This window comes from Lepeophtheirus salmonis, chromosome Z, assembly GCF_016086655.4.
Source record: "Lepeophtheirus salmonis chromosome Z, UVic_Lsal_1.4, whole genome shotgun sequence".
Taxonomy (NCBI): domain Eukaryota; kingdom Metazoa; phylum Arthropoda; class Copepoda; order Siphonostomatoida; family Caligidae; genus Lepeophtheirus; species Lepeophtheirus salmonis.
Window position 1 is genome coordinate 20944531 of NC_092584.1, and position 26390 is coordinate 20970920.

Here is a 26390-nt window from a genome sequence, read left to right on the forward strand (position 1 = left end):
CCTTTATTTAGGCTTCTAAACATTGATTGGTTGTATTTAAATGAGCACTTGTATGCTGTAAACAATTTCCAAAGATTATTGTGCAATAATTTTATGGTTGGGATGAATGTTGTAATTCCAAAGGAACATGAGACTCTTCTCTGTTTTCATTTTTTGAGGAAAGGTTGGGAAATTGTATAAAAGTAGATCAATTCATGTAATAGCGGACTGAAACAATCGACCCTCTTCGAATCCCAACTCTAATACTTATATAGACACCTATAGTGCCTCCCTCTTTAAAACTAAACATTCCTTTCGAAAAGTTAGTTATTTGAAGGTGAATTTATGGTCATCCGTCAATATTTGCTATGATGAAAGGACTCAATGACAGGTGGGTAATTTAGAAACGACCAACGATTTTCAAATAATAATGCATTACGTTTCTTTTGGGAGGATTTGAAATAAGAATAAGGAGAATGAAAATATAGGTACACAGGTAATTTAAAAGTATTTTTAATAAATATTTTTCTGAGTTGCAAATTTGATTTTTCCTAAAGAAAAATATTTTGCGTAAATAATGGATATTTGCATAAAAATAACATGTAAAAAAAAAAAGAAGAAAAATGATAGTAAAGTCAAAACAAGGAATGCGATCAACATTTAACAATTTATGATGAAAGACACCGATTTATTATTTTTGATTGCTTGAAGGCATAACACTCATTAATTCTCAGGAAAAAAACTTTGGAAAAATCGAATCAATAATTCAATTTATGTGTGTGGCGTGTCAACAATAAAACAATCTTGAACTAAAATCAAGTGAAAGAAAAAATGGTCTTTCAAATAAAATCTGTCAATTTTACCTCCGCAGGATTAGAAGAATACATTGCTGATATAAATTCACAATGATTTGGTAAAGAAAACAATTATTATAGACACTCAATTTTGATAAAAATTGTTATAACTTGCTTTTGTCTTGACGAACAACATATGTGAATGTCCTAAAACTTCTCTATTAAAGAAATATAAGTAGCCAGCAAATTTTAGAATCAGCTTACTACCAACTGATTTTCGACACTTTTCCCTTCGTTTCTTTTAAGAAGAGAGATTGCGTGATACAATCATGATAGCAACGTGACATAGAATACATGTTTAACAAAATAATACAATGAATATTTACGACGTATTTAACAAATTACAGAGAGAGAAGGTATTTCAAATGATACAACCACAATTATACACAAAAATTCACTTTCTATTTGTGATAAGGTGGTTTCCTTACAAAAAAAAAAAAATAATCTTATTGATTTGGCTCTCTCACCAAAAGGAAAAGAATTAATAATTATTATTATCAAATTATGAAATCAATTTGTACAAACATCTTTTTGAAGTACTCGTACATATTTTAGAAAACGACACAAAATAATCTCCTCCCCAATACATTTATTGTGTACATACCCACATAATTATGGTTCTTCTATACTAACATTCCCTTCAAATAACGTTTACAAACTCAGGTACTCACATATGTAGATATAATCAACTCTTTTTATATTTATCTCTTTTGGAAGTGAATCAATTAAGAATCACAGGTTTGATTATAAAGAGCTTTGGTGTGAATGCTAAAGTCATTTGAATATTCCCGCCATTTTAAACAAATGAATATGATTTTTTTTTTAAATACTTGGAGTATTTCTACTTTGCATGGGTTCAATCATTCATGCAGCTTAACTTGTGTTTCTTTATTTTTAAAGAATGGAATAAAAGTTGACGTTGACTCTTTGTCCCCACTCTTTATATATTTACCACCTCATGTGGGAATACAAATTATACGTGTTTATTCCATGGTTTTTGAATTTCATGACTAGGGACTGAATTACGACTATTCATTCGAGACAAACACTTGATTATGGTGCCTCAAGTCCTCTTTGAGTCACATGAACCAGTCACTCCCAACCCATTGAGTTATTTGACTCAAAAATGTCTTGATAACAACTTGTTTGTTTGATCCCCAGTGGATGGAAACCATCTTTATCAAGTTATAGTAAACTCAAATAATGATGCGTAAATCATTCTCGAAATTAGAGACTCGAGTCTAGTTATGTAAATGCTCGGACTGGAGTACTTATTTATGATTATACATGACTTCATCCTTTTAAAAGTCTGTCATCTACTTAGAGGCATAAATAATATCATTTTATACGACTAAAAACACTTTTTCTTATACAACACATTCGGTATTCTCATTTTCAAAGGCGTTTCAATTAGATTTTGAATAAATGATGTCTAGTTTGATGAACACATATTGACGTACCTTAGGGTGTATTATGCAATAAGTGACGTCAAGAAATAAACGCTCTTTATAAAATTTGCAAAAAAAATGTTGTTTTTGATAGAGACAAAATAATGTAGTAGAAATCAGGTAATACTTTAAACATCCTATGCAACATTGTCTGTCATTTTTTTTTTAAAAGTACTAAAGAATGAAAAACAAACAACATTTTGTGTCATCAATAGAAGGAACCTCAAAATATTTGCCACAAAAAAAAAAAAAAAAATCTTTCTGGGTGGCGGAAGCATGATACACAAAACCACTTGGTCCTAAATGACTTTGACCTCGAATAGCTTTGTGAAAAAAAGGAACATACAACTGATTCGTTCGCTCTATGGGGTAGGTACTCTCCCCCCTTCTGTCTCTATTGTTATTCATGAATGAATAACAATAGGTCGTCTATATTCATAATAATGGTAATTTCTATTTGACAAAAAAATAAAAAAATGAGAATAATGAGACCGTGACAAAATTATAAATAGCACATAACTTATTATCGATGGCTTTTTATGGTTACAGTTTATTGTAAATGCGAAATCAATAAATTATCTATGTATATATTCATTTATCTCCCCCCCCCCCTCCTTTCCCCATTTTTTATATTGCATACACCTCATTTGTCATTTTATTTCTCCACCCCTTAAATAGTGGCATGATTTGTCATTGAATCCATTTATGGGGCTATATTGATTTGAAACATTGTTCATTGATATAAAGCAACTGTATAATATGAAATAACGATCTTTATCATTGAATTTCCCAACCTTTTCACCTCCTAAAGAGAAAACGAGAGATACAAAAAGGAGGGGAAAAATCATTTCGAATTAAGCCAATTTCTCTCCATTATAGAACTTTTCTGTATAGAAGTGCAGTCGATGTTCTTCTCCAGGACGCTCCAAACTATACAGCCAGGGGGAGGGAGATCAGGTCTGGAGGAGGACCACATAGAGCAAGGACAGAAGTCAGCCATATTATGGATACAATTATTTTGGTTCTTCTTGTCTGTTAAGGTGGGTTGTAATAAACATGATGATGTTGTAGGTCGTCCACTTGGAGATGCCAATGATCTCTGGAGCCTTTACAATACTGACGTCGGTAAAGAGGAGATCACTGTCTCATATCCTTCTTTGTTGATTCCCTGTTATTTTAATACTTTGAGACATAGATTCAAAACTTACTTTTTTACTTATGTTTCTCCTGTCCTTTGATTGCCTAACCAAAAGTTGTGATTAATAATAACTGAGATAAAATCGCAGAATCATGCAACTGTATGTTTTGGGTACCTATCTGTGAATGAAAATTATTTATAGCTCTTAATAATATTTAATGTTATTTTTACCGCCCAACGCTTTGAAATCTTATCAGAGGGGGTTAAAAAGTTTGTAAGCAAGCCGTTCAATATTTTTATGGAGTCCCGTTTATAAATCTATAAATCAAGTCCTTAAATATGACGTAGTAGAAAAGAAGAGTACTCTATTTTTATGGAGAAAAATCGAAACGACAAGGAAATGGTATATTTTTAATACTTTCCTTTAGTATGAAGAGTTAAAAAATCAATCACCTTAAAAAAAATTATCGAGTCGAATCAAGTCTTTGATTTTGAGCTCAAGTCAAATCGTTAGTTTTCAAAACTTTGACTCGAATCCAAATTTACTCGTAACTTATATTCCATGTCCCCACATCTGATATTTGTAATATCTCTCAACCTTTCCTTCTTCGAAAAAGAGAGGGATTAATCAGTTAATTATAGTTAGACAATTCTCTCTAACTGTTTGATCATTTGTCATTGAGGTGGAGGGAATCATTGCTAGCTTTAACGAGTTATGTGTAATAGAAAATTTATTAGGTGATTACCTGATGTATTGTAAGCTTTCATGCAAGCTATGGCGTAATATCACACTCTATAGATGTAAAAGTATGTTTATTAAAAGAAATTGAAAAATAAATTGGGAACAACGTGAAACGTAAAACAACGGGAGATAAAAGGAGTAACCATGAGCCTACTCTGTCAATTCTAGTAAGAGCCTAAAATAGACTTACACTTATACCCCCCCCCCTAACAATCCTTTTATATTAATATCCATAGTCCCTGAGCTCAGGAACTTTATATCATGATGTTCCTTCTTCAAGAATGAACGAATAATTATATCAGTTTATGAAAGTAAAAAATAAAAAATTTGTGCAGGCTACAGTTTTGTCCAAGTTCATATTTATTACAACTATGTCGATAACTATCTATGAAATTGTGAATATGCTCCAAACAACGACTATTTTGTAGTAGTGAATCATTTATTATATTTGTTAACAATTTATTAAAAGATTTCTTCAAAATAAGTTCTTATATAAAAAATAAATACAGACGACTGATGTAATAAATTATAAGATACTTGCCATCAAAATAAGATAAATCAGATAGGCGTTTTTTCTCCTTCTTTCTTCATGATTTACTTTTAAGGCCTACTGCCTCTTTTGTAGAAATAAATAAAACAATATCATGCTCTATAAATATATTTATACGTAATACATAGTTAATAGATCAAATTATTTAACCTACCCGATTTCAAGCCCCGTATTGAGAACTGCTACAACCCTTGTCATATAACTAATAAACGTAATTTGTATAAAAAAGTTGGAAATTTAATCCCTTTATAAACTTATTGAACATATAATACACGAATATTTATAGTACATGTTAGAACTTGAAAAAATTCCCATCTTATCTATAACATTTATATAGGATTTAAAAAATAGATTGAAGCATTAATTTTTGGACTAGTAAGTCATCCTTTTAGTCAATGTAAGAAACCCCTTATAAGAGTAAAATCCTTTTACTAAGACAACTACAAATGAAATAAGAATTGAATATGGGTCAATGGCTTTTAGTTTTAGTTTTTTTTTTTCAATTTATTATATATCTTTTTTTATAAGTAGGAGATTATGGACATTTTCAAAAAATCCTTTAAAATACGTATATACTTAAATAAGCGGATGCTCGATTATTCATTCTTAAGTCTGAATTATCTTTTGATTTACATAGAAAATGTGTCGTAAAAAAGAGTAATTTATGCTTCATTTAAAAATATAAAACTGTTAAATTTTTGTCAATGAATTGGGATAGAAAGTAGAATAAAAATAGTTATGTTAGAATTATGAATAATTGAAAGATATTCACTTTTATAATTCGTTGGCATAAGGCAAGTAATATGCTATTATAGAACAGTGCAATGTCGGCAATTAGATAGCGTTAGTACATCGTTCATTCCTTCTTGTTATAGTTTTAGTTTTATGTTCGGCATTCCATTGCTGGCCAGCATTTGAACAAATGTAAATCAATATCAATATACACAGGTAGTGTTAAATTTCGCTAGTATTTTGGCCATGTTAAAAAAAAAACCAAAAATCAACATGATAATCCTGACAATTTGAAAAATGTTTTGGAGTAGAGCAGCCTTGCTAGCATGATGTTTCATTAGATCAGCTATAATCAGCTGTTATGAGAGGTGGAGGAATAGCAAATATAACAGGGTCTATGCAATAAATACTCCGATATCCTTCACAAATTCAAGGACTTACAACTATTACTCTTCAACAAATTCTTTTGAGCGACTTTCCGTCTTTTATAAGCACTCACGAAGATTCCATCATGTTTAGAATATAATTCAGTATTGTAGAGATAAAGTTCACTACTCAGGGGCTAATTAGTAATTACAACAGCTGAGGGGAAAAAAATCAATTATTAAAAAAAAGAAACAGCCAATAATAAAATACAACGGGGTTTCATAACAAAAAATATACTCAATTTTAAAAGCTCGACATGCTTTAGGTAGCGTTAAGCATTAAAGTTTTCAATGGACTATGCAGTAAAGTCTTGTTTTACAACAAGAAGTAAATTTTCATATTCAGGAAGACATTTGATTAATTTGTATTAGATAAAAACTTATTGTATTATTTCTTTTCAAATCCCAAGTTTTCATATCTTTTTTAAAGACATACAAATCCTGCTCTCATCATTTGTACAAACGATGATACTCGCCTACATAATACTCCATTGTTCATAAGCCCTTAAATATGATGTAGGGAGAGAAAGGTATTATGAAACAATGGTACAATTTATCATATATATTATTCAAAAGGGGGCTTCAAAATCCTGTAACATCTTCAAAGGAATCATCATAATGATATCCATTCATAAATATGTGTTTCAATATCCTTTCATCTATATCTTTGGGAGAATTCCCAATGGAGGCCATTTTATGGGTGGAATAATTTAGTTGGTTTTTTGTATCAAAAAAATAATGCCAAAATATCATCATAATGCAAATCTTTGTTTTATATGTAGAAAAGATGGGGGGGGAAGGGGGATCCTATTTCCATTTAGTCTTGTTTTATCTCTCTATAAAGGGTATCGTCCCCTACGTTTTTTGTTCTCCTTCCTGTCCGTAGCATCATCATCACTCAAAAAAACATCTGATGATAAATTTCCTACCAATATTCCACATTGTGGAAAATATTATTTTTCTGATATTAAATTTGACCATATGCGTTTATTTACGTCTATTGAAGGAACCCCAATAACAATGTCTCAGGTTTCCACCATTTTATTTATTTCATACCATCATTAAAGATCTTGATCATTAATCAACCAAGGAATTGTGGGATTTATGTTTGAATAAACAGCTTTATACATTACTTAATGAACCTAAAGTATATAATTTGCTAAAAAAAATCCATTTAACTCTTTTCTTATCAATTTACCTTGTTTACAATACAATACGGGCCCCCGTAGCAAATTTTTCTGCTAAGAAAAATACAAACCTATTTGGTTTAAAAAAAAGAAGAAGCATATTTATAGAAATTGCTGTCAAATCACAAAGGCTCCATTTTATTGAATATGGTCTCCTTTAGAAGCAATGGCAGGCTCAGTACGGTACGTAAAGACGGTACAGGTTTTGACGATATTGTCCTTGGCTTTGTTGGCCCAAACATCGAAAATGGGGGAATAAAGATCATTCACATTTCGGCGTGGGGTTGCATTTGTGATGCCTTTGATGACACCCCACCAAAATTAATCAAGGAGGTTCAAGTCGTGCAACACCGGAGGCCACATGTCCTTGAGCCCGAAATCAGCAAAGTTGTTGGTGCAGAACTCTCCTGCAATGGGAAGACGTAGCTAAATCGACACTCTAGAAAAATTATTATCTTGAACTGAATGTACGTAGATTCGCAGCTTGGTCGTTTCTAGATAATTAAATATACATTATGTATGGACTTTAAAGACAATTCATAGAGAAGACGGAGTAAATTTAGAAATATATTATTTAATTAAACTTAATCAGTGCAAATCCATCGGACGAATTAAAGAAACATTGACAAATAAAAATAAAATCCACTTCCTGAAGCATTTGAGATCCTATTGCCAACGTTGTTGGGATGCTTGATATTGCGAAAAGTCCTCACATTGGTGGCGACGTCGTTTTGGGCTATGTGAATCTATGGTAAGTTTAATACACGACGTCTAGTTCACTCTGAGTCAATAATTTGGTGCCGGACTCAAAACAAAACCGCGTCCAACAAAGATTATTTATGACGCAATCTATTAGTCCAAAAAGTCCCATAACATCTTTCTCTAAAAATGTATTAAAAGGTAATTAAATCAATCTTAAGTTATGCTTACATATGCACCCGATTTTTATTTTGCATCTCTTAAGATTCCTTTTTGGTACATAGGGTTTTAAAGAATATTAATGGATGAATGGGGTTGTCTAACTCAATAAAGGACTTAGAACAATAGAAAATAAATGTCAAGAAGCATGAAAATTTGATTTAATTCATGTTTCGTTTATTTTGTATTACGAGTTTTTTTCTAATATATGATATCCTCGTAGTCCAAGGAGTGGCTGTACTTAACATGGAGTGACAGACTCAAAAGGGTTCTAATATAATATAAGAAAATAGAGTTCAAATATGCACTGCACTTGTCATCCCTCATAACTAAATGTCAAAACCAAAAAAGAAATGCAAATTAAGTCATAGGACTGTATAATATGTAGTCTGTCTTTAGTTAATCCCATTCCTCAAAAAAAAAGTTAAGGGGGAAAAAAGAGTTACCCCAAAATGCTTTCTTTTTCATCATTTGATGATGACAATGAGATGATCGCCCCTATCCGCCCACCCCTTTTCTCCCTACATATATTAAAATATAAATAAAATTCTAAATAAAGAGAGCAGCACGCATAACAAATCTAATAAAAATGCAAATGCTATGCTCATTTTGACAAAAAAAATTAATGTATTATAATTTTATCCATTCCTTCCTTGTAATTACAAATGTTCATTTATTTGCCGGTAGGGGAGACTGAGTACGGTTGTTAGAGTCATTTTTTCGGTATAATATACTTAGAGTTGACATATTTGTAATGAAAACAAAACAAAAAAACAATGTAGACAAATCGGAAGAGGAAAACCGTTTGTTGCGTATGTTGTTTCTTCTCTCTGTTCATCATGGCCGTAGTCCTGGATTTGTTTTTCCGAAATAAGGATTCTCGAACTGGTCGGTGGATGCACAAACACGTCTAATCCCAGCTTCCGAATCTTCTTATACTCATATATACTTAGTTACAATAAAAGAAAGGGAAAAACAAAATTACTTTTCGCCAACATATTATATTGAAATTTAATTATTCAACATCATAAAAAGTAAAGTTATTTATTTATCCAATTCATATTTAATTTCTACCTCAAAGCCGATATTTGTCCAATGTTGCAACGGTCCTTGAATAGATTTCGAACAATATTAGACTTATATTTAGGTATTAGTTCTGTTAAAATTGGACGAGTCTAAGCTGAACATTCTTTGAGTAATTCTGACAAAAACAATTAGTGTTGCAAATGTTGCCGGGGTCTCCCCTACAATGTACATATGTAAATATACTGAATCTAATTATATATGACTCCAACACTCCAGAAAAAGTTTCCCAACCAAATAATACATATGTACATAGACAACGAAACAGAAAACAATTCTCTTAATTCTTTTTCAAATATATGTATGTATTCAGGAAGGGATGAGGATAAAGGATAATAAGATATGGGGTAACACTATTATTAATTCTAACGCTAAGCCTCAAAGATATCAAGACTGTTTTACTGTTCGTTTGTTATTATATTTTCTCATACTCTTTCAGAAGGGTTGGATTGATATTAGGTATTTGAGAGAATGTCTTTTGTATTATGATACATGGCTCTGTGTCGTAACTATTCTGCGTCTATTGTCCCCTTTATTTTTTAGTTATGTAGCGATCAAATAGGGATGTTTCGTGAATTTAAAATAAAAATGTATTACCGTGAATATCAACTCTTTAACATTTGATATATTATTGCTCGGGTAACTTCAGTGATCAAGATTTTATGGAACTTTGATAAATGTGAACGGTTCGTTCTTCACCTAAATAACATACTTACAGAGTGACAAAGTATAGCGTGCCGTTACCACTTGATTTCATGTAGGCAGCTAGCGGGGGATTTTATAATTAAAATCTAACTTTTAGTTGTTTTGTCTCTTGCTAATCTGTAATTGTAGATGTAGCATAAAGTTCACTGTAAAACAGCTGACATGAAAACCTGGGATTAGAATATGCTCAAATTATCTATACTTATCAATGGTTCAGCCTCCGATCCCATTATATACTTCCTTCGCCTTCTAATGTTGTCTTCCGTAGTTTCATGTGGAATCAAAGAGGTAAATATATCCACATTTTCCAACATTCAAATTCGGTTATATCTAGTCAAGTAGTTTCAGCAGTTCCGGGGATTTGCTAAACATATTTTTGTATTCAGAATTCTAAAAAAAGTGATTTGAAAAAACAAAAATATTAATTTTAAAATTGATAAAAAGAAATTGAAATTTATTTACAAAAATGAAAAAGTTTTAATTTAAATTTAAAATAGAAAAGAAAGGTCCCTTCACTTATTTTTGCCTTAGTCCCACTCAAATTAAAAATAAACTGTATTACTTGCCTTCTAATACCACATTTTTGGTTCATTGTGGAATCATATACAAAAAAAAAAAAAAAAAAAAAAGACATATGTATATTAAAACCACAAGTGGAAATAATGGATATTTTTCCAGTGAAAAAGTGATACGGATATTGTAGATATTGCTAATTGAGATATTAATATCCGTCCTTATTTATTTGGAAAAGTCCAATCTTAGAACCAGTCCTATTTGTTCTTGAGGATGGTCCTTTGGAACAAATTTAAAAAGAAAGAAAACAATTTGAGTGATATCATCAAAGGCCGAAATTTATAAGTTTTAGGACTTATATACATAACTGAATCATCGGACTGAGATTGAACTGGAAAGTAGAGCAGCCTTCAGTCCTAAATAAGGACCCGCCCACCACTTTGTGGATACATGTAGAATGCGGGTAATCTGCGAAGTAGAACATTTCTAAAATATAAATAGTTTACAAATGCGAACGATAGCATTCGGTACATCACTAGTATGTACAGATCTACCTTAATATTTTGGTATTGTAAGTAGCTTCAAGTCTCAGCGGTATATGAACAGACACAAGACTTTCTCCCATTTAAGCATTGTGCTACTTCTAATTCATGGTCAATGGGCTATCTACTTATTAACTAACTATGATTCTCATAGATTCGAAAGAGAAAAAAAAACCCTGTAAATACATAAATATAATCATAACAATACCCTCAAACAAACGGGCTCATAAATCACTATGCAGCACAAAGGGGGAGGAACCGAGGGACGCTACTCGGAAAAAGAGACCCCTGGCTCCATAAATGATATATATAAAAATAGTATTATATTTATTCAAAAGTACAAAGCTAGCCACGCTCGCTATGGGTTTGTTATCATCGTTTTTCTGTTAATGACAACCTTCCTTGCAACCTCAGCAAGAATAAGAATGCATTTTCAAAAGTTGTATTATAATGAAAGGCATAGCGAAGATTGGGTAACGTCTGGAGCGAATTGACGTGTCATTTGGCACACGATTCAATGAATACAAATATTATATATATTTGTATTATTTTTCACTTTTTCATCTATTCAAAATAGTATACAAATTTATATGTATATCTGCTCTTCAAATGAATTAGATATGGCAAGTTTCTCTTTGTGCTCAAATGTCCTTCATGGAATGATTTCGTAATTTTTGATTATTCATCGTTTTATAATGTGGAGCACAAGAGTGGATATTTTTAACACTTGGTGATATATTATTAGAAATATAATGTTTTCTATGGTCAACAAAAGCTATTACTCATTCACAGAGCAATTCATTGCATCTTTCAATTTGAAAGAAATATACACAAAATGGGTAGTATTTAGCCAATTACTCCCCTCTGGCCCAGCCCTCATGAATTCACTTTTTTAATTGAATTATCAAACTTAATTTATAGGGTTATAAAAAGCGACATCTTGTGGGAGTGGAGATTTCCTGCAGACAATTCAATAAATAAAAAAACATTTTATGGAGGATTACAATTGATAATTAAATTAGCTTCGTCATATGTAAACATTCGTCGACCGACATATGCAAGCAGATGTAGCACAACAATAGCTTATAATGTCAATTTAATTGTATATCAATAGTATTAAGTCCACTACGTACTTAAAATAATAAAAACCTTCAAAAAAGTTAATTATGCATATTAGGAGTAAGACCCTTAAAATTTGCAGTAAGATATCCTTATTCCTATGATTAAATACTTCCTTTAACCAGAATTAAAATGGATATTTTTAAATTATGATTTGCAATCATCCAAGTAAATTTGAACCCCATATTAAAGATACACTTTTTCTTTTGATATTTTTGTGTGCTGATAGCAAATATTTCAATGCACTTGGTAGACCGCTCACCCCTCTTTTCTTAATTAACTAAACTTTAATTAAGAAGTTCTTCGCCACAGGGGATAGAAAGGGTTTTTTTAATAGCCATGGAGTCATAACATTATAGTTCTTTAGTACATATAAATTAAGACTTGAACGTCATGTAAATTGACTTAAAGCTGTGAGACCCCTGCTCCAATTTAGATATAAACAAAATAAAAACTATATGGATTTTTTATCATATTATTATATATAATTGATTTAGTGTCTTAAGAACAAAAAGTGAGGGAAAAATGTTTAATCAATTTAGGCTTTTATAATATCTCTCCAATAAACAGAACGCTTCTTAAATATATGGTAGGATCGTAAAGTTAATTCTTTTTTACTCTATCATTGGCTAGATAGTTGTAAGAAGTACGTACATACATCAAAAATGTCTTGTTTTAATTATAACAAGCATATGATTTATGTGATGAATTCCCTATTTTTTTAAATAGATAAAGGATGGTCAAAATGTTTAATTTTATTTCTCCATTTCGGAAGCATTTCAAATAAATAAATTTTTATTACCCCTTCATTTACACATAAATTTTGCTGTCTGTCAGTGATGTTGATTTATTGCTCATTTAATAGCATATATATCTATGATTTATACGTCTATCTAGTGTTATATCAATCCATATTTATTTGGTCCAGTCCGGTCTTAAGGGTGATCATACAAGTCCTTAGGAACGCTACTTAATACCTTTGCACTGTCAGTATTAGAACTGATTAATCCTATCAAAGCTTAATACAGTTTTATATTTTATATATTTGAACTGTATTAGTTTAAGGACTGATATACAGGACTGAACGATACCAGACAAATTATTTGGATATATTCGTTGAAAGTACCGCCAATTACACTTACAGTAATACAATTTTATCGTCATAATGAACAGATTGATAAATTATATTTGAAATTTGGAATCATCCTAGAAGTTTGAACAAAAAGTCTAGAAGATACCGAAATGTTGGTCTATTTGTATATAATTTCTGTTATTTTCTTATAATTTTAACCTAAAAAATATCGCAACATGAAGTAAAAAATTACTCACGCAACCTGAATCCATATAAAAGCAAACTAGTATGGTTACTTAAAAGGATAATTTACAAGTGACATACATTATTATAATGCTCTACTGAGAAGTGAGTTTAAATGGCTAACACACGTTCACTACTCAACATCCTAAAAAGGGCCGTCATCATCATTATCATTGAGGAGTATAAATACTGTTTATTTATTATATGTACTGTATAAATAATATATAGAATAAAAAACTGCCATTTGATGACTCTTATTTCCGTTAAATAAATAGATATGGCATAGTGTATGAACGTATGAAATGTACACATTGATGATGATATAAATAAATCTTCTGTTAGTTTTTTTTTCTTCTTCCATTTTTTCCTCCTTCTTTTCACGTCATCAGTTTCATCAGAAAACTTCCGGACTTCCCCTCCTATTTTTATTTTTTCAAAATGGCAAACGAGAAGTCCCTAATGGAACTGGTTTTTCTTATTCATATCCCCTCTATACTCTTACTAACATTATTATTAAATATGATGACTGAGCTCCAGGATTCCTTTGATCTAACTATACTACTTTGATGTGGTAGTTGTCTGTCTATAAATACAAAATGATCAACTTCAAAAAAGAAGGGGCTAAAAAGTGAAAAGTGTATTGAGTACCCTTTACTCAATTCAAAAAGCACATGACAGCTGTTAATCTATGAATAAATTCCGCGTTACGTCACTAATTCATAAAAATGTACTATATTTTGCTGTCAGCTATCTATTTAGCTGATTCTTTACGTCGTATCAATGTCCTGAAGGTTGATTGGCTGGATTAAAATGATGGCTGGGAATAGATTTTAGCAATAATTTATAGTATTGAAGCAAAGTTTGTCCGTCTGGTTGTAATCTCTACATATATTTTTTCATTTAATAAATAACAATGTAATCATATGAAGGAAATGCATTTTAAATGTAGATGCGATTCATATTAAAATAGAAGAAAAGTACATTATATAACTAAAGAAATTGTCAATGTAACTTCAGATGAGGTGTAGTGACGAGTGTTTGTAGCTAAAGGTCAGAGCGATCTAGTGGATTAAAGTACTCCCTGCCTCATAACGTCTTATTAAGAAAATTCTATGGAGCAGTCATTATTCTTTTTTCATTCTTGAGGAGAGAACATCTAACTAACTACATGTGAGCTAAAGCTAAGGATTTCATGGAGAGTTATCGTCTATAGTGTTCGCCTGTTCTTCGACGCCTAATAACTCTGGATAATATCGTGTACAACCTCTAGTTGAATAATTTTTCAATCCTTGGCAATAATTGACAATCTACTAACAAATAATTGGGCCTTCTCCCACCTGTTCTTTTTTTTTTTTATGAAAGCTTAAAATTTCTAATAAATGTAGTAATTTGAAAAATTGACAGGTTTTGTTGTTAGCTGTCGATGTTTCTGCTTCTTTTCCGTATATCACTATTCGTCTAAACATAACTTGTTTTAATTCGAATTAAATGTTGTTAAACTTTAAACAATGCGTTACAATAATTGAATAACTATTGCCTATCTGCTACAAACTGATTTCAGGCCTTTTTCATTAAATGAAAAAGTTGCGAGGTACAATGAAGATAAATGCCGGATAAATAATTTTATTTATATATTTTATCAATTAAATAATATTCCTTTAATATCCCAACTTTTAATAATTATATTTTCTTATCTTTTTTAGGTATGTAAAAAAAATAATTTATAAATGGACTCGGTACTTTTAATATTCCGAGCTAATTTGGATGGTCAATGGATAGGGTACGACTGTCACACATTAGAAAGGTTTGAGCAAGGCACAATCTGTTTTTTAAGTACTCAACTTGCAATAGGTGAATTTTCTCATCTATCGTACGTGTGGCACCTTAAACAACGCGTTTGGTAGTAGACATCTTACTTCTAAGAACTTTGTATATAATAAATTGATAACATTTTGAAAATAATGAGTTTTTGTGATTATAAATTGTTATCATTTGAAGAAAAGAAACTAAAAAGGACAGAGGAGACAAGATGTTTGATTTAAGAAAATAAATAAAAACTATGTATATGAATTATATCCTGGATTCATCTAACCTCGATAAAAAAATATAGAATGTATATAATTTGATAGAGCCTAATTATGATTCAGATACAATTAATTTGCTTTTATTTAATAGTTTATGTTTTTTGTTTATTCTACAGAAAAATGCATTAACCTGCTTAAAACGTTCACTTGTATTTAATTACATTAGATGAATCTTAGTCAAAGTGTACAAAAGATAAAGATGGTGCATTCACCGAATTTTAAACGAATCAGAATTAGAGATAAGAAAAAAACATTCTTGATTTATATACATGAATCCTCTGTCCCTTATAGTCTCTTTAGTTTTAATGAGATTCAATACCATAAAGAGATGTATTTGAAAACACGTGAGTCATTTTGGTGATTCCTTAATTTATAATCGTATTTTCACTCCTGCAAACAAAAAAAAATATTTGAAAACAAAGATACTTTTTATTTTGAAAGAAACAATTGTTGAACTATCATGATTATAATATGTAAAGGTCTTGAAAATTAATTCTCCACATGTGTGCGTATCAAAATTGAACACGTATACACGATTGATAAATGTCAAAAATCATTTTTATGATAAAAAATACTGTCAAGACAAGCGTTAATTATTATCAAATGTATAAAATCCGTTTCCAAAGTTTAGTTCAATAAAATAAATCACGGGAAGTACAATTAAATTATATCTACAACATTTTACATATTTTAGACGTTGTCTTCATAAAATCACTTGATTTTTACAAAACAAAAGTGTTCATTGTTATAACGGATTCTAATTTTTTTTTTAAAGCAACAGATTTGAAAATTATCTAAAAATAGGTTGCGTTACATACAAGTAGATATAAAGTTGCGTGAAAAAAGTTATTTAATATTTTCTAATAAAAAGTTCCGTGATATTTTATATTCTTTTTCTCATTTGAAAGGTTTAAAAATCATTTTTAACAAAATGAAATATAATGCATTGACTTGAATATAAAACTTTGCAAATTAGTATGTTTTTTACACATAATTTGAGTGTTTGTTTTTAACTTGCACTTAAAAACTACAACATCAATAAGTAGTCTGTAAATAACCTTTTTTTATCAATAATAATATGTTTATTTTTCAACTATTTATCCAAATACATAATATAAAAATGAGATTTTTTGAAATATGGAAGTTTGTTCTTAAAAGTAAAAAAAATATATTTATATTATCAATTATTTTGTAGGAACAATTGAAATATTTGTTAAGAGGTTTTAAAAAAATATATATTTTAGAGCATCTTCTAAAAATGTTTAAAATCATTAGGTAGCCCAGTGAAAAATATGATTAAAACAGACACTTCATAGTCTAAATGCAAATGCCCTGAGACAGTGATGAACAAATCAAAATAAGAGCTCTAAATAAAATGGCGAGTGTGTAATAGAAAACAAGACTTTTTGAATATGGAATTTAACAATCTTAATTTGGGGAAATAGGAGAGCTACATTAAATAAAATTCCACAGATGGTGGGACATTTCTAATCTTCAATGTATTCTCCATCGACTTTGATAATGGCTTGGAAGGAAAAAGACTATTTACAACATCAAAAAAGGTCATTAATGACGGAATTGACATCTAGATGAGTCTCAATAAGTTGGGGGACGGATCGTACACAGCGAAGGTACTAGAGTCCTTTTTGAAGACCAACATTCCATTTTGGACGAAAACAATGTGGCCACCCTTGGCGATACAGAAACACACAAGACATCAAATAAAGTACATGAAATAGGCTGTGGCTGTATTTCATAGTCAATCATTTTCAGTTCTAGAAGGGTTTTTCTTCTTGAGAAAGATCCATAATTATATTCCTTAGTCCTTGTTTTTAGTAAAATGAAATGTATTTTTGCTGTTAAATGTTGAGAGAATATTATTTGCACTGCGGTCAGGCCGTTTATTTAAATTATTCATTAATAATTAAAATGACTTGAAAATGTCATCGTTTTATTTGTATAATTGGAATGTATTTATTTATTTACTTATATGGTGAAGTAAAATAAATCCATTAATTTTTGCCTGAGATTATTTAGCGTTGTTAAAATAATTGGATTTAGATCCAATATGCACAGTTTTATTTGATAGATTTTTGCAATTTTGAAGGTAATCCCATTATGTCTCTATCATAGGAATCCTTTTTTTTTGCAACCTTAAATATAGGAGAATTTTTCATAAGAAAATAATTCTCGATAGACAGGAACAAGCGATAATCACTTGATGCTAGGTTTGGACTAAAATTTGCATGCATAGGAGCCTCCCAACCAAGCTCCCAGAGTTTCTGGAGAGTCACTATCGAAGTATCTCCCCTGGTCCAATTTGTCTCTTAATGGTCAAAGCTAGGCGCTTTTTGGCGATTGATTCATTCAGGAGATCCAATTGTTGACAATATAGGTACAAATTAAGAGCCTGACGACAGAAGGGAGCAGTTCATAGTAATACACGTCCAATCATTCCAAATACATATTTATGTATTTATATTAAAAATTTCAGATGGGATTAAAATTATGTAAAAATCCCTGCACCCCAGACATTGTCAAGGGTCATTCAAGCACCCCAAGGCCACATTTTGAGAAACGGTATTCTAAGCAACAAATTTGTTAAAGTAATGCCTTTCTACAAAAATGATGTATGTAATTAGAGATATTAATTTTGAAACTTTTGTAATTAATTATTAAATAAATTATTTTATATTGTTTGTATCTTTTCTTTAAAAATGTATTCTTTTGCAAAAAAGACATTAAGGACAACATATGTATATATTTATAAAGGCACACAGGCTTGATAAGTAGTTATTAATTATATATTATTTTGTTGCCAGGAAAAGCAATTATACAATATTAAGACATTTTATCTACCGGTTGTGGATTTTCAAAAACTTGATAAGTAATATTAAATGAGGATAATAAAGTAATTGAATAATCCCCCTTTTTACGTGACGTCAGCAGTGTTAATGTCAGTCACTTTGAGGGCCTAAACAATCAAGTTTTTTGCCAATTATATTAAGGAAGATAGCCAACTATTGGATGTGAAAATGAGACCCACAAATCAAACCTTATGGTCTATATAATTTTTATCGCTCTATTGTCTAGTGGTATTACATATCCTACCCTAAAAGGTTTATAAGATATCTTGTTACATCGTTCTACAATCTTATTTCCGTGCTGTAGAAAAAAAATATCTATTAAAACGGAGAGAAGAAGATATTTATCTTTAATTATCCTACTTTTTTCGTCGTTAGTAGATCACAAGTTTTTTATTTTTTATTGAAGCAACTTAATTATATAAAATTATAGTTCATAGTATTTTGATTTAATTCAAATATCTGGGTGTACCGAGTTGTACATTCAAATCTGAACACTTTGAATTTTAAAAATCATGAAAATATAATTTAATAATTAACAATAAAATTTCAACAAAATTAAAACCATAAATAAATGTACGTCTGAGCTATCATAATCATTAATGTAGCCACCCTTAGTGGAAATGATGACTTCCAGTGAAAAGCCTGGCACCCTGCTGCGGATGAATTCCTCTGCCATGGCGTCTCTTTGCTGTTTGAAAGTAGCTTTAAGATCTTCAGTGTTTGGATGACGGATACTACACGTCATCTTTCGACATACATCCAAGAGGGGTGGTCGGATGGGTAGCATCAGAAAAACTCAAAAGAGTTTTGGCACGGAAGAGATGGAACTCTTTCATAGAAAGTGTCAAAAGTGGCCTCTTCAACCTCAAAAGTCTCACTCCATCATTTTTTTTTATTTTTCTCTGGAGGGTCTGTTGTGAAACCTCAAGATCTCTTGCATGGACCGTTATGCACTTTAAGGGTTTGGCCTGTCTTGTTTGGTTTTTGTACTCCTCCGGGGCCAGTTTGGTCTTTTTAACTGAGCCCTATTTCCTCTCCAACGTTTCGGACTTGCTGATGGCGTATACGGTATTCCTTTCCAGGAATACCGTCTACGCCATCTTTAACTGCTTGGAGTTCGCGAAATGAAATTCGTGGATCATTTACAAATGTATTTTACTCGACTTGTACGTAAGCTATATAGCTCAAATTTGTTTGATTTTGGATCTCGTTTTTTATGCTTTAATATATTGAAATATGAATTAATTTCAATCACTTAACCTTGATTAATTATTGGATCAGTAAGTGTACAGGTTTCAATGGACCACCCGGGAGTATTGTCATCGAGTAGTATTCAATGCAGATCTGATGTATTGCTTTATTCTTAATTCCATTTGATGAAGTGTCATCAAGAATGATATAAAACGAACAAATTATAACTTATATAATCTGCTTCTATGTGTTACACATTGTACAAAATTGCAAATGGAACACAATTAATATATAGTGTATTATAAGGCCTTCCCATTTCTCATAAAATTGATTCCTTTAATAAAGTAAATATATATTTGAGGATATTGTTGTTATTTCGTATTAAATAATTATTAATATAACACATCACATTCCTCAATGTAATTAACTCATCATTCACTAAATCGCTAGTATGGGACAAGATTAGTACAAAAATGAAAGGCTGAAGAAAAATACATCGCAAATCTGGCAAATCAACAACAAATTTTATATATTTTTTTGTTAGCTGTTGATTTTTTTACAAAGCTTACCTACAGAAAGGATGGATTTACATTTTTGTTTCCTTTGGATTTAGGTTGGTTCAGAGCTTTAGACAGTAATAATTGTGTAAATTTCTGGTACCCAAACTTTGGGATCCTGATCTGAATTAGGATTATATTTTTACTGAAACCGAAACAATAAATATCCCAAAGTTATTAATAGTAGAATCATTGTTATAACAACATTGGGCACGTCGTTACATTTATGGGGTATCGCAACCTCACACGCACAAAAAACTCAAATCAGTTGATAGTTTGTCAATTCTTTCAACTATGGAATTATAATTCAATTATAGTTGATAATTGTTTAAAGCCTTATACGAAATAAGTCAAATCCAACCAATCAATGTTAAGAACACTCAGAGAGAAAGAAAAGATAAAAAGTCGCCAGCTAAGAACCAAATAAAGTGTACATTTCAGTGTTTGCTCATGAGGTAACGCCATATAGAATAACTACATGATTCAACAGTTTATGTAGATGCTGCTCTAATCACTAATCATCATTATATATTTTTCATAACTAAGATTAATTATTAAACAATACTATATAAGCTTTTTAAGATCAGAAAAATCTGTTGGACCTTTTTTATAATCTGTAAAACTTTGGGGCCCATAAGTCAGTTTGGATCTCGGATCTGGGGTACTTCGAATCCAGGTCCAAGATACGTCCTTTCACTACAATCATACCCCATATCAATGCTCTGATAATTATAAATGTGTTGAAATGGAATTAAATCATATTAAGAGCTGTAAACAATGTCCAATTATTGAATTAATAAATGAAAACATCCATTAGAATTACCAACTGCCTTTCCGTTCGTTCTTGGTTGAAAGATTGGGAGATAGAATGAAAATCTTTGATTCCTCTTTGAGCAAATAATATCTGTTTTTGTTTTTTCTATTCAATTTTGAATAGAAGATTCTTGAAATGAAATGAAAGAGAGCACTGAATTAAAACAATAGGTTGTCATTAGAAATTAAAATAATATTTTTGTTTATCTGTTAAATTTTATCATCATACTAATAATTAATAAAGAAAATGATAATTTTATCTTTTAAAGCAGTCATTAGACAAGTGTTTTAATTGAATTATCTCTTTTCATTTGTATAACTATTCAATAGAATAGTGAAAAAGAAATAATAGCCCTTAGTTAGTCAAAGAGGGGAGGGGGGGAAGAGTGTGTGTTCCATGTTTAGAGAACATGACTATATAGATAAATTGGGAATTTATTTTGAAAATGCTATATCTGGGCGCCCACTTTGAATTTTGCTCAGAAGATTGTATTGCTATCACTGTCTGCATGATCTTTTTCATATGAGACTTTGGTTATTGAGGAAGCCATATAAGCTCATCACTTTTCAAAGCTTTTGAACTACTTGAAGCACAAGGGTGCTTCAAAAGTTAGTGTCCGCAGTGATAAGAAAAAGTTTTTGGTGGACGAAATATCGGCAAAATATAAAGGTCATCACATATGATTCAAAAAAGTCCAAGAATCCAGAGGGAACCATGGTTTTTTGGACCTGTGACTACAAGGCTGTAGTTAAGATCAACACAAATGTCTACCTGAAGATCTTGAAGGACGTCTTGCTACGATGGATGGAGGAAAAGTTTGGCCTGGACAATGTGGTACACCTGAAGAACATGGCCCCGTACCATGCCTCCAATGCAACTCAGTTAATCCTATCTGAGAGGGTCCTGATTCTCTGTCAAGGCTGAAATCTTGCCTAATATTAATCCAAATTTGAACATTATCGATTACTATCTTTGAGGCATCCTTCAAGAATGGAAGAACCGATGAGAACTGTAGGATGGTTCCAGGCCGCAGCAAAATTCAGGCCAAGGATCAATAAAGTTGTTGAAGCTGGTGGTGGTCACCTGAAATGATTTCAAGTGAAAGATTACTGGCATCAAACTTTCATTAAATGACAATGCAATATATATTATAGCTTCCCAAAATAAATTTCCAATTTATCGGGAAGGCCCTATATTCCCTGATTAAGTTACAAACCCTTTCTATCCCATTGTCATTCTCCAACAAACCAAGCATTTTTTTTTTAGGAAGGATAGGATAAGATTAAATTGATGTTTTTCTAGGGAATAAATGCCATGAGTTGAAAATATTTTCCCCTATCTACATATTCCAGTTAATTGACGTAGTTTTCCTTACAATAAGAAACTACTTCTAAGAGCAACAATAGTAATCCTTTTGATTACTTTATAAGAGGAACATTTTTGTGTAAACGATATTCAAATGAAAACAGATGAAAAGAAAATTGTTTTTCTATTTTATTTATTATCTGATATTCAAACATATTGTTTTTATCTGTGGGCCCTATTGAGGATATTCATTTGCATACATGTGTCATTCCTAAAAAATATATAGATTTAAATATGTTTAAATAGAAATTAAAATAATATTTACTGATAAAGAAGACAACATCAAAAGAATACCGATAAAACTGACAAAAACTGTGGGTTTTTTTTTATATTGAATTATTGGTTTTTGTTTTGAAGTTTCATATTCAATTTTAAAAACACCCTTACTATAAACAAATCAAGAAGGCAGACTTGGCTTGTTAGTTTAATTAAATAAGTTTTCATTTCACAAATAAACTTAAATAGAAAGTAATTATAAAAATCTTTTATTATTAAATGTACAACCCTTGGGATAACTCACCTTTTTTTTATGATAATAAAATGAGTCTTTTTCCAAAAAAAAAAAGCTCATTATTCATAACTAGCGGTAGTAACCGGCACTGTCCTTCTTAATTATGGGTATCCTTAACAGATAAAACATTGCTTAAATAATATAAAAGATAAATCCCCAAATAAAACATCATTTTAATTCTCTGTTTCTCATGAGCACACTCATACGTATCTACTCGATGCTTATATGTTCTCTCCACAATAATGAACCACTTCATTTGTTTTTTTAATTATGTGATTAATTCGGGAGTAGTTTAGTATCTAGAACGCTCATTAACTATGCTATATCTACACACGCTCTTTTTTAAACATCATCTAAAGTCAGGTTTATTATTTTATTTTTGTAATTTTCTCTTTTTTGTAAATAATTAGTTGATAAAAATTGAGCCCCCATCCGACAGACAAACACACAGGGAGGTAAACTTTGCTTTATTAATATGGAATTGACCCTTACGTCACAGTTTAACCTTTTATTTATCTTAATTCTACTTTCTTACTGTATAGTTTATATAAGAGTATTTTAGAAAAATGGCCAAATTGGACGGTAGTGATTGTTGGACTAATAATCTCTATTAAGTTCAAGAAATATGCATAACTTAACAAAATATAATAATAATAAAAATAATACTAAAAGGATATTTATCATAAAGAAATATTGGTTGTTCTTGGAGTAAAACGAAATTCTACTCCTTATTTTATTTTCCCTCCGGAAGAAATGAAGTAGAAAATGATGTTGAATATTTTTTTCCTTTTTTGTCAACCCATCACTCCTTGTTTATTCTCCTTATGTGGAAATAAAAGTTATGCGTGATTATTCCAGGTCTTTAGGAATCCAGGAACAAGGTAATCTGTAGGTAGACCCCTCTTAGGTATAAAAGTGTGCCTTATGTGGCAAATTGTAAAATATACTCCCCCCAGGAACTTATATGTCTGTATATTAATTTCAAAATTATACAAAATATAAGAAAATCTTCTGCTGCTGTTTTTTGCTTATATAATTATGTGGTATGGTTTTTTTAAATTCAATTAAAGACTTGTGAAAAAAAAGCAGAGTTAATGAAATTATTCGGTTAGTCTAATTAAATGTCCCGTATACATATGTACAATATAATTTTTTGGTGAAAGCATTTATTTAATGATTTAAAAGGATCTCTTTTTGTATCTCCAGGGTATTGTTAAAATATGTAGCTTTTATGGCATTTTTGCTTTTAAAGTCCATGTATTTCAATTAAAGTAAGTGGATACGTTTTTTTTTTTTTTTTTGAAGTGTATACTTTTCAAGTGGTGTCATCAAGATAGAAGATGAACGTCTTGTTAGGTGTATAAGTTACCACATTTTATATCAGCTCTGTAGTTTTCCGGATGTAGCCTTTCTCTCGATGATAATCCCGTTATTAAAGGCCTTTTTGACGTTGTGAATATGCTCCTTGTTTTCCTTAGTCAAGCTTAGTATCTCAGTTGGTGGATCTTCCATACAAATTAGAGTTGCAATTTCCATTCTTATGTCTCTTTGTAAGGCCAATTTCGGATGGATTATGTTAATGTTTTTTGGAAGGGAATGAGAATACACATAGTTTGTCAGGCTAATATGTTTTTAATTACTCTTTCTTATAAGACTCTATATTTTCACTCCGCACTCGGTAACTCGAAAATGGCGTCGTTTCTATTTATTATCCAATCTGCTATGTAAATGAAAGCACATTGTGATCTATCCTCCTTTTCTTCTCCGTTTCAAATTTTACTAATATTACTTTCCATATTTTTTAACCTTCCTTAAAAAATATTTACTATACTTTTTGAAATAAGGTATCATATGACCACTGTTGATAAACGCCTTATTAAATCCCCCCTCCTCTTTTTATATTTTTTTCCGGGAAAAAAATATATATCCGATAGATCAAAGAAATAGCAAAGTTGTTGTTTTTTTCTAATATAGATCTTAACAACCAATTTATGGGAAATCTGCGTTTGAAGTTTTAAAAAAAAAATAATTATCAAATTATCTGAAAAGATTTTTTTTAATTATAACTAAAACACAAAATTTTCTTATGATATTTTATTCGTTTGATAAAGTTAATGGGTTTGGAAAATGTAATACCTTTAACATTGAATGATTGCTAATGGCATATAAGACACAAATTAATTATTAACATAAATAATGCAGTAATTCATTTTATTTTTAAGTGAGTCCCTGCTATTCATTCTTCAAAAAAGATTGTTTTAATACTACACTGAAAGTATCATAAAAATGATAAAGGATCTATACTTTATTTAGAAAAGTAATAATTTGGAGTTTGGGATCTACGGGTCAAATATCTTAAATAATTAATAAGTAATACAGTGGTCCATGCTTACCATTCTCCCTCCTTTACTTTATTCTGAAAGGATATATGATAAAAGAAAGTACCCCTGTAAAGAAAGAACTAAGTTTAGGGATTAGAAAAGTAAAAACGGTTGTTGCGCGTGATAATTCTTTTAATTTGTTCATTCCTGGGGGTGTTCAAATACCATCTCTATATATGATAAACATCAGGGAATACTATGTAGAGTGCACCCTTTGACGGTTTTTCGTGCATAAAGACATACTGATAAATAAATTTAGCGTTATTAATTGAGTTAATACAGTATTATCTTGTAAATGCAAATGAAATTTGCAGTCTGTAAAGGTATGAATCATAATAGTTTGTTGGCTGAAATTTACCATAATAATTGGCTAATGAATACAAATACCCACAAATCCCTATTGCTGACTTTTAAGTTGACGGGCAACATATATACTGATTTTTCATTTTAACATTTTTGTGAGGAAATGCGTCTCTATGTAAAATCTCATTTGTTTTTTTCAACTAAATTAATTACATCTGTCATATAATATGTGTTATAGAAGTTTTGTAAGTACATAGTGAGCTCTATGTTTGTTTGTATGGGCCTAAATTATTTACATACTACATAAGATGTAAACAAACAAGGCACTGCTTGGAAGAGTGCGAGAAAAGCTATAAATGTTGAAAGCAGAACATCTGACTCTTTTGTACAATAGTAATTACATACATTTTAGTATTAATACTAGTTCTAAAGATGAAAGCCAATGCATAGATTAATTTGCCTTTCATACTTAAATACAAACAGAGAAAAAAACCTAAAAGAAAATCTTGTGGAGGCACTGCAGTGGCACTATGTACATATATTTAAACAATAATATAATATAATAAAAAAAGGCTCATCTAAGTAGCATTAAAATACTTAGCTATTTCCATTTATATACCTATAAACGTAGCTTGAGAAAAGAATAAAGTAACTTGCTCCGGGCGTTAGCTCACTAACAGAATAATTTACATTGCATTTGTTATATATTTCTGTCTTTTTTTTTCCTAATCAGTGCTCGAAACGTTGATTAATTGATTTCGAATAATACTAAGTGTAGTAAAAACTACAATATTTTTCCAATAGATGGTTTTAGTTATGTGTATTTCGCATTATATAAATGTGGCCCATTTAAACTTTAATTTGTAAGAAAGATAAGATTAAGTACTAAAAAACTTCTTGGATATATCTGTGATTTTTTGAAACAGTATTCTGTGAGTGGCCGGCAAAGATGGACACCAACAGAGAGAAAATATGTGATATTGTATAGTTTTTTATCAAACAAGGGCAAAACACAAGACAGGCAGTTGGAAATGTGAACGGTGTATTTGATTTAAATACGTTAACAA

The 26390-nt window shown here is 30.5% G+C and overlaps 1 protein-coding gene and 1 long non-coding RNA gene across 6 annotated transcripts in view; both read left to right on the forward strand.

Annotated features, from left to right (window-relative positions):
* The window catches only part of LOC121130510 (synaptogenesis protein syg-1), a 149417-nt gene that overhangs the window by 57211 nt on the left and 65816 nt on the right, over window positions 1-26390 (forward strand). The gene's annotated exons all lie outside the window — the stretch shown is intronic.
* On the forward strand, window positions 14288-16746 carry LOC121130440 (uncharacterized). The gene is made up of 3 exons (XR_011783808.1): window positions 14288-14420; window positions 14954-15054; window positions 16610-16746. It is a non-coding gene; the product is annotated as an uncharacterized lncRNA (long non-coding RNA).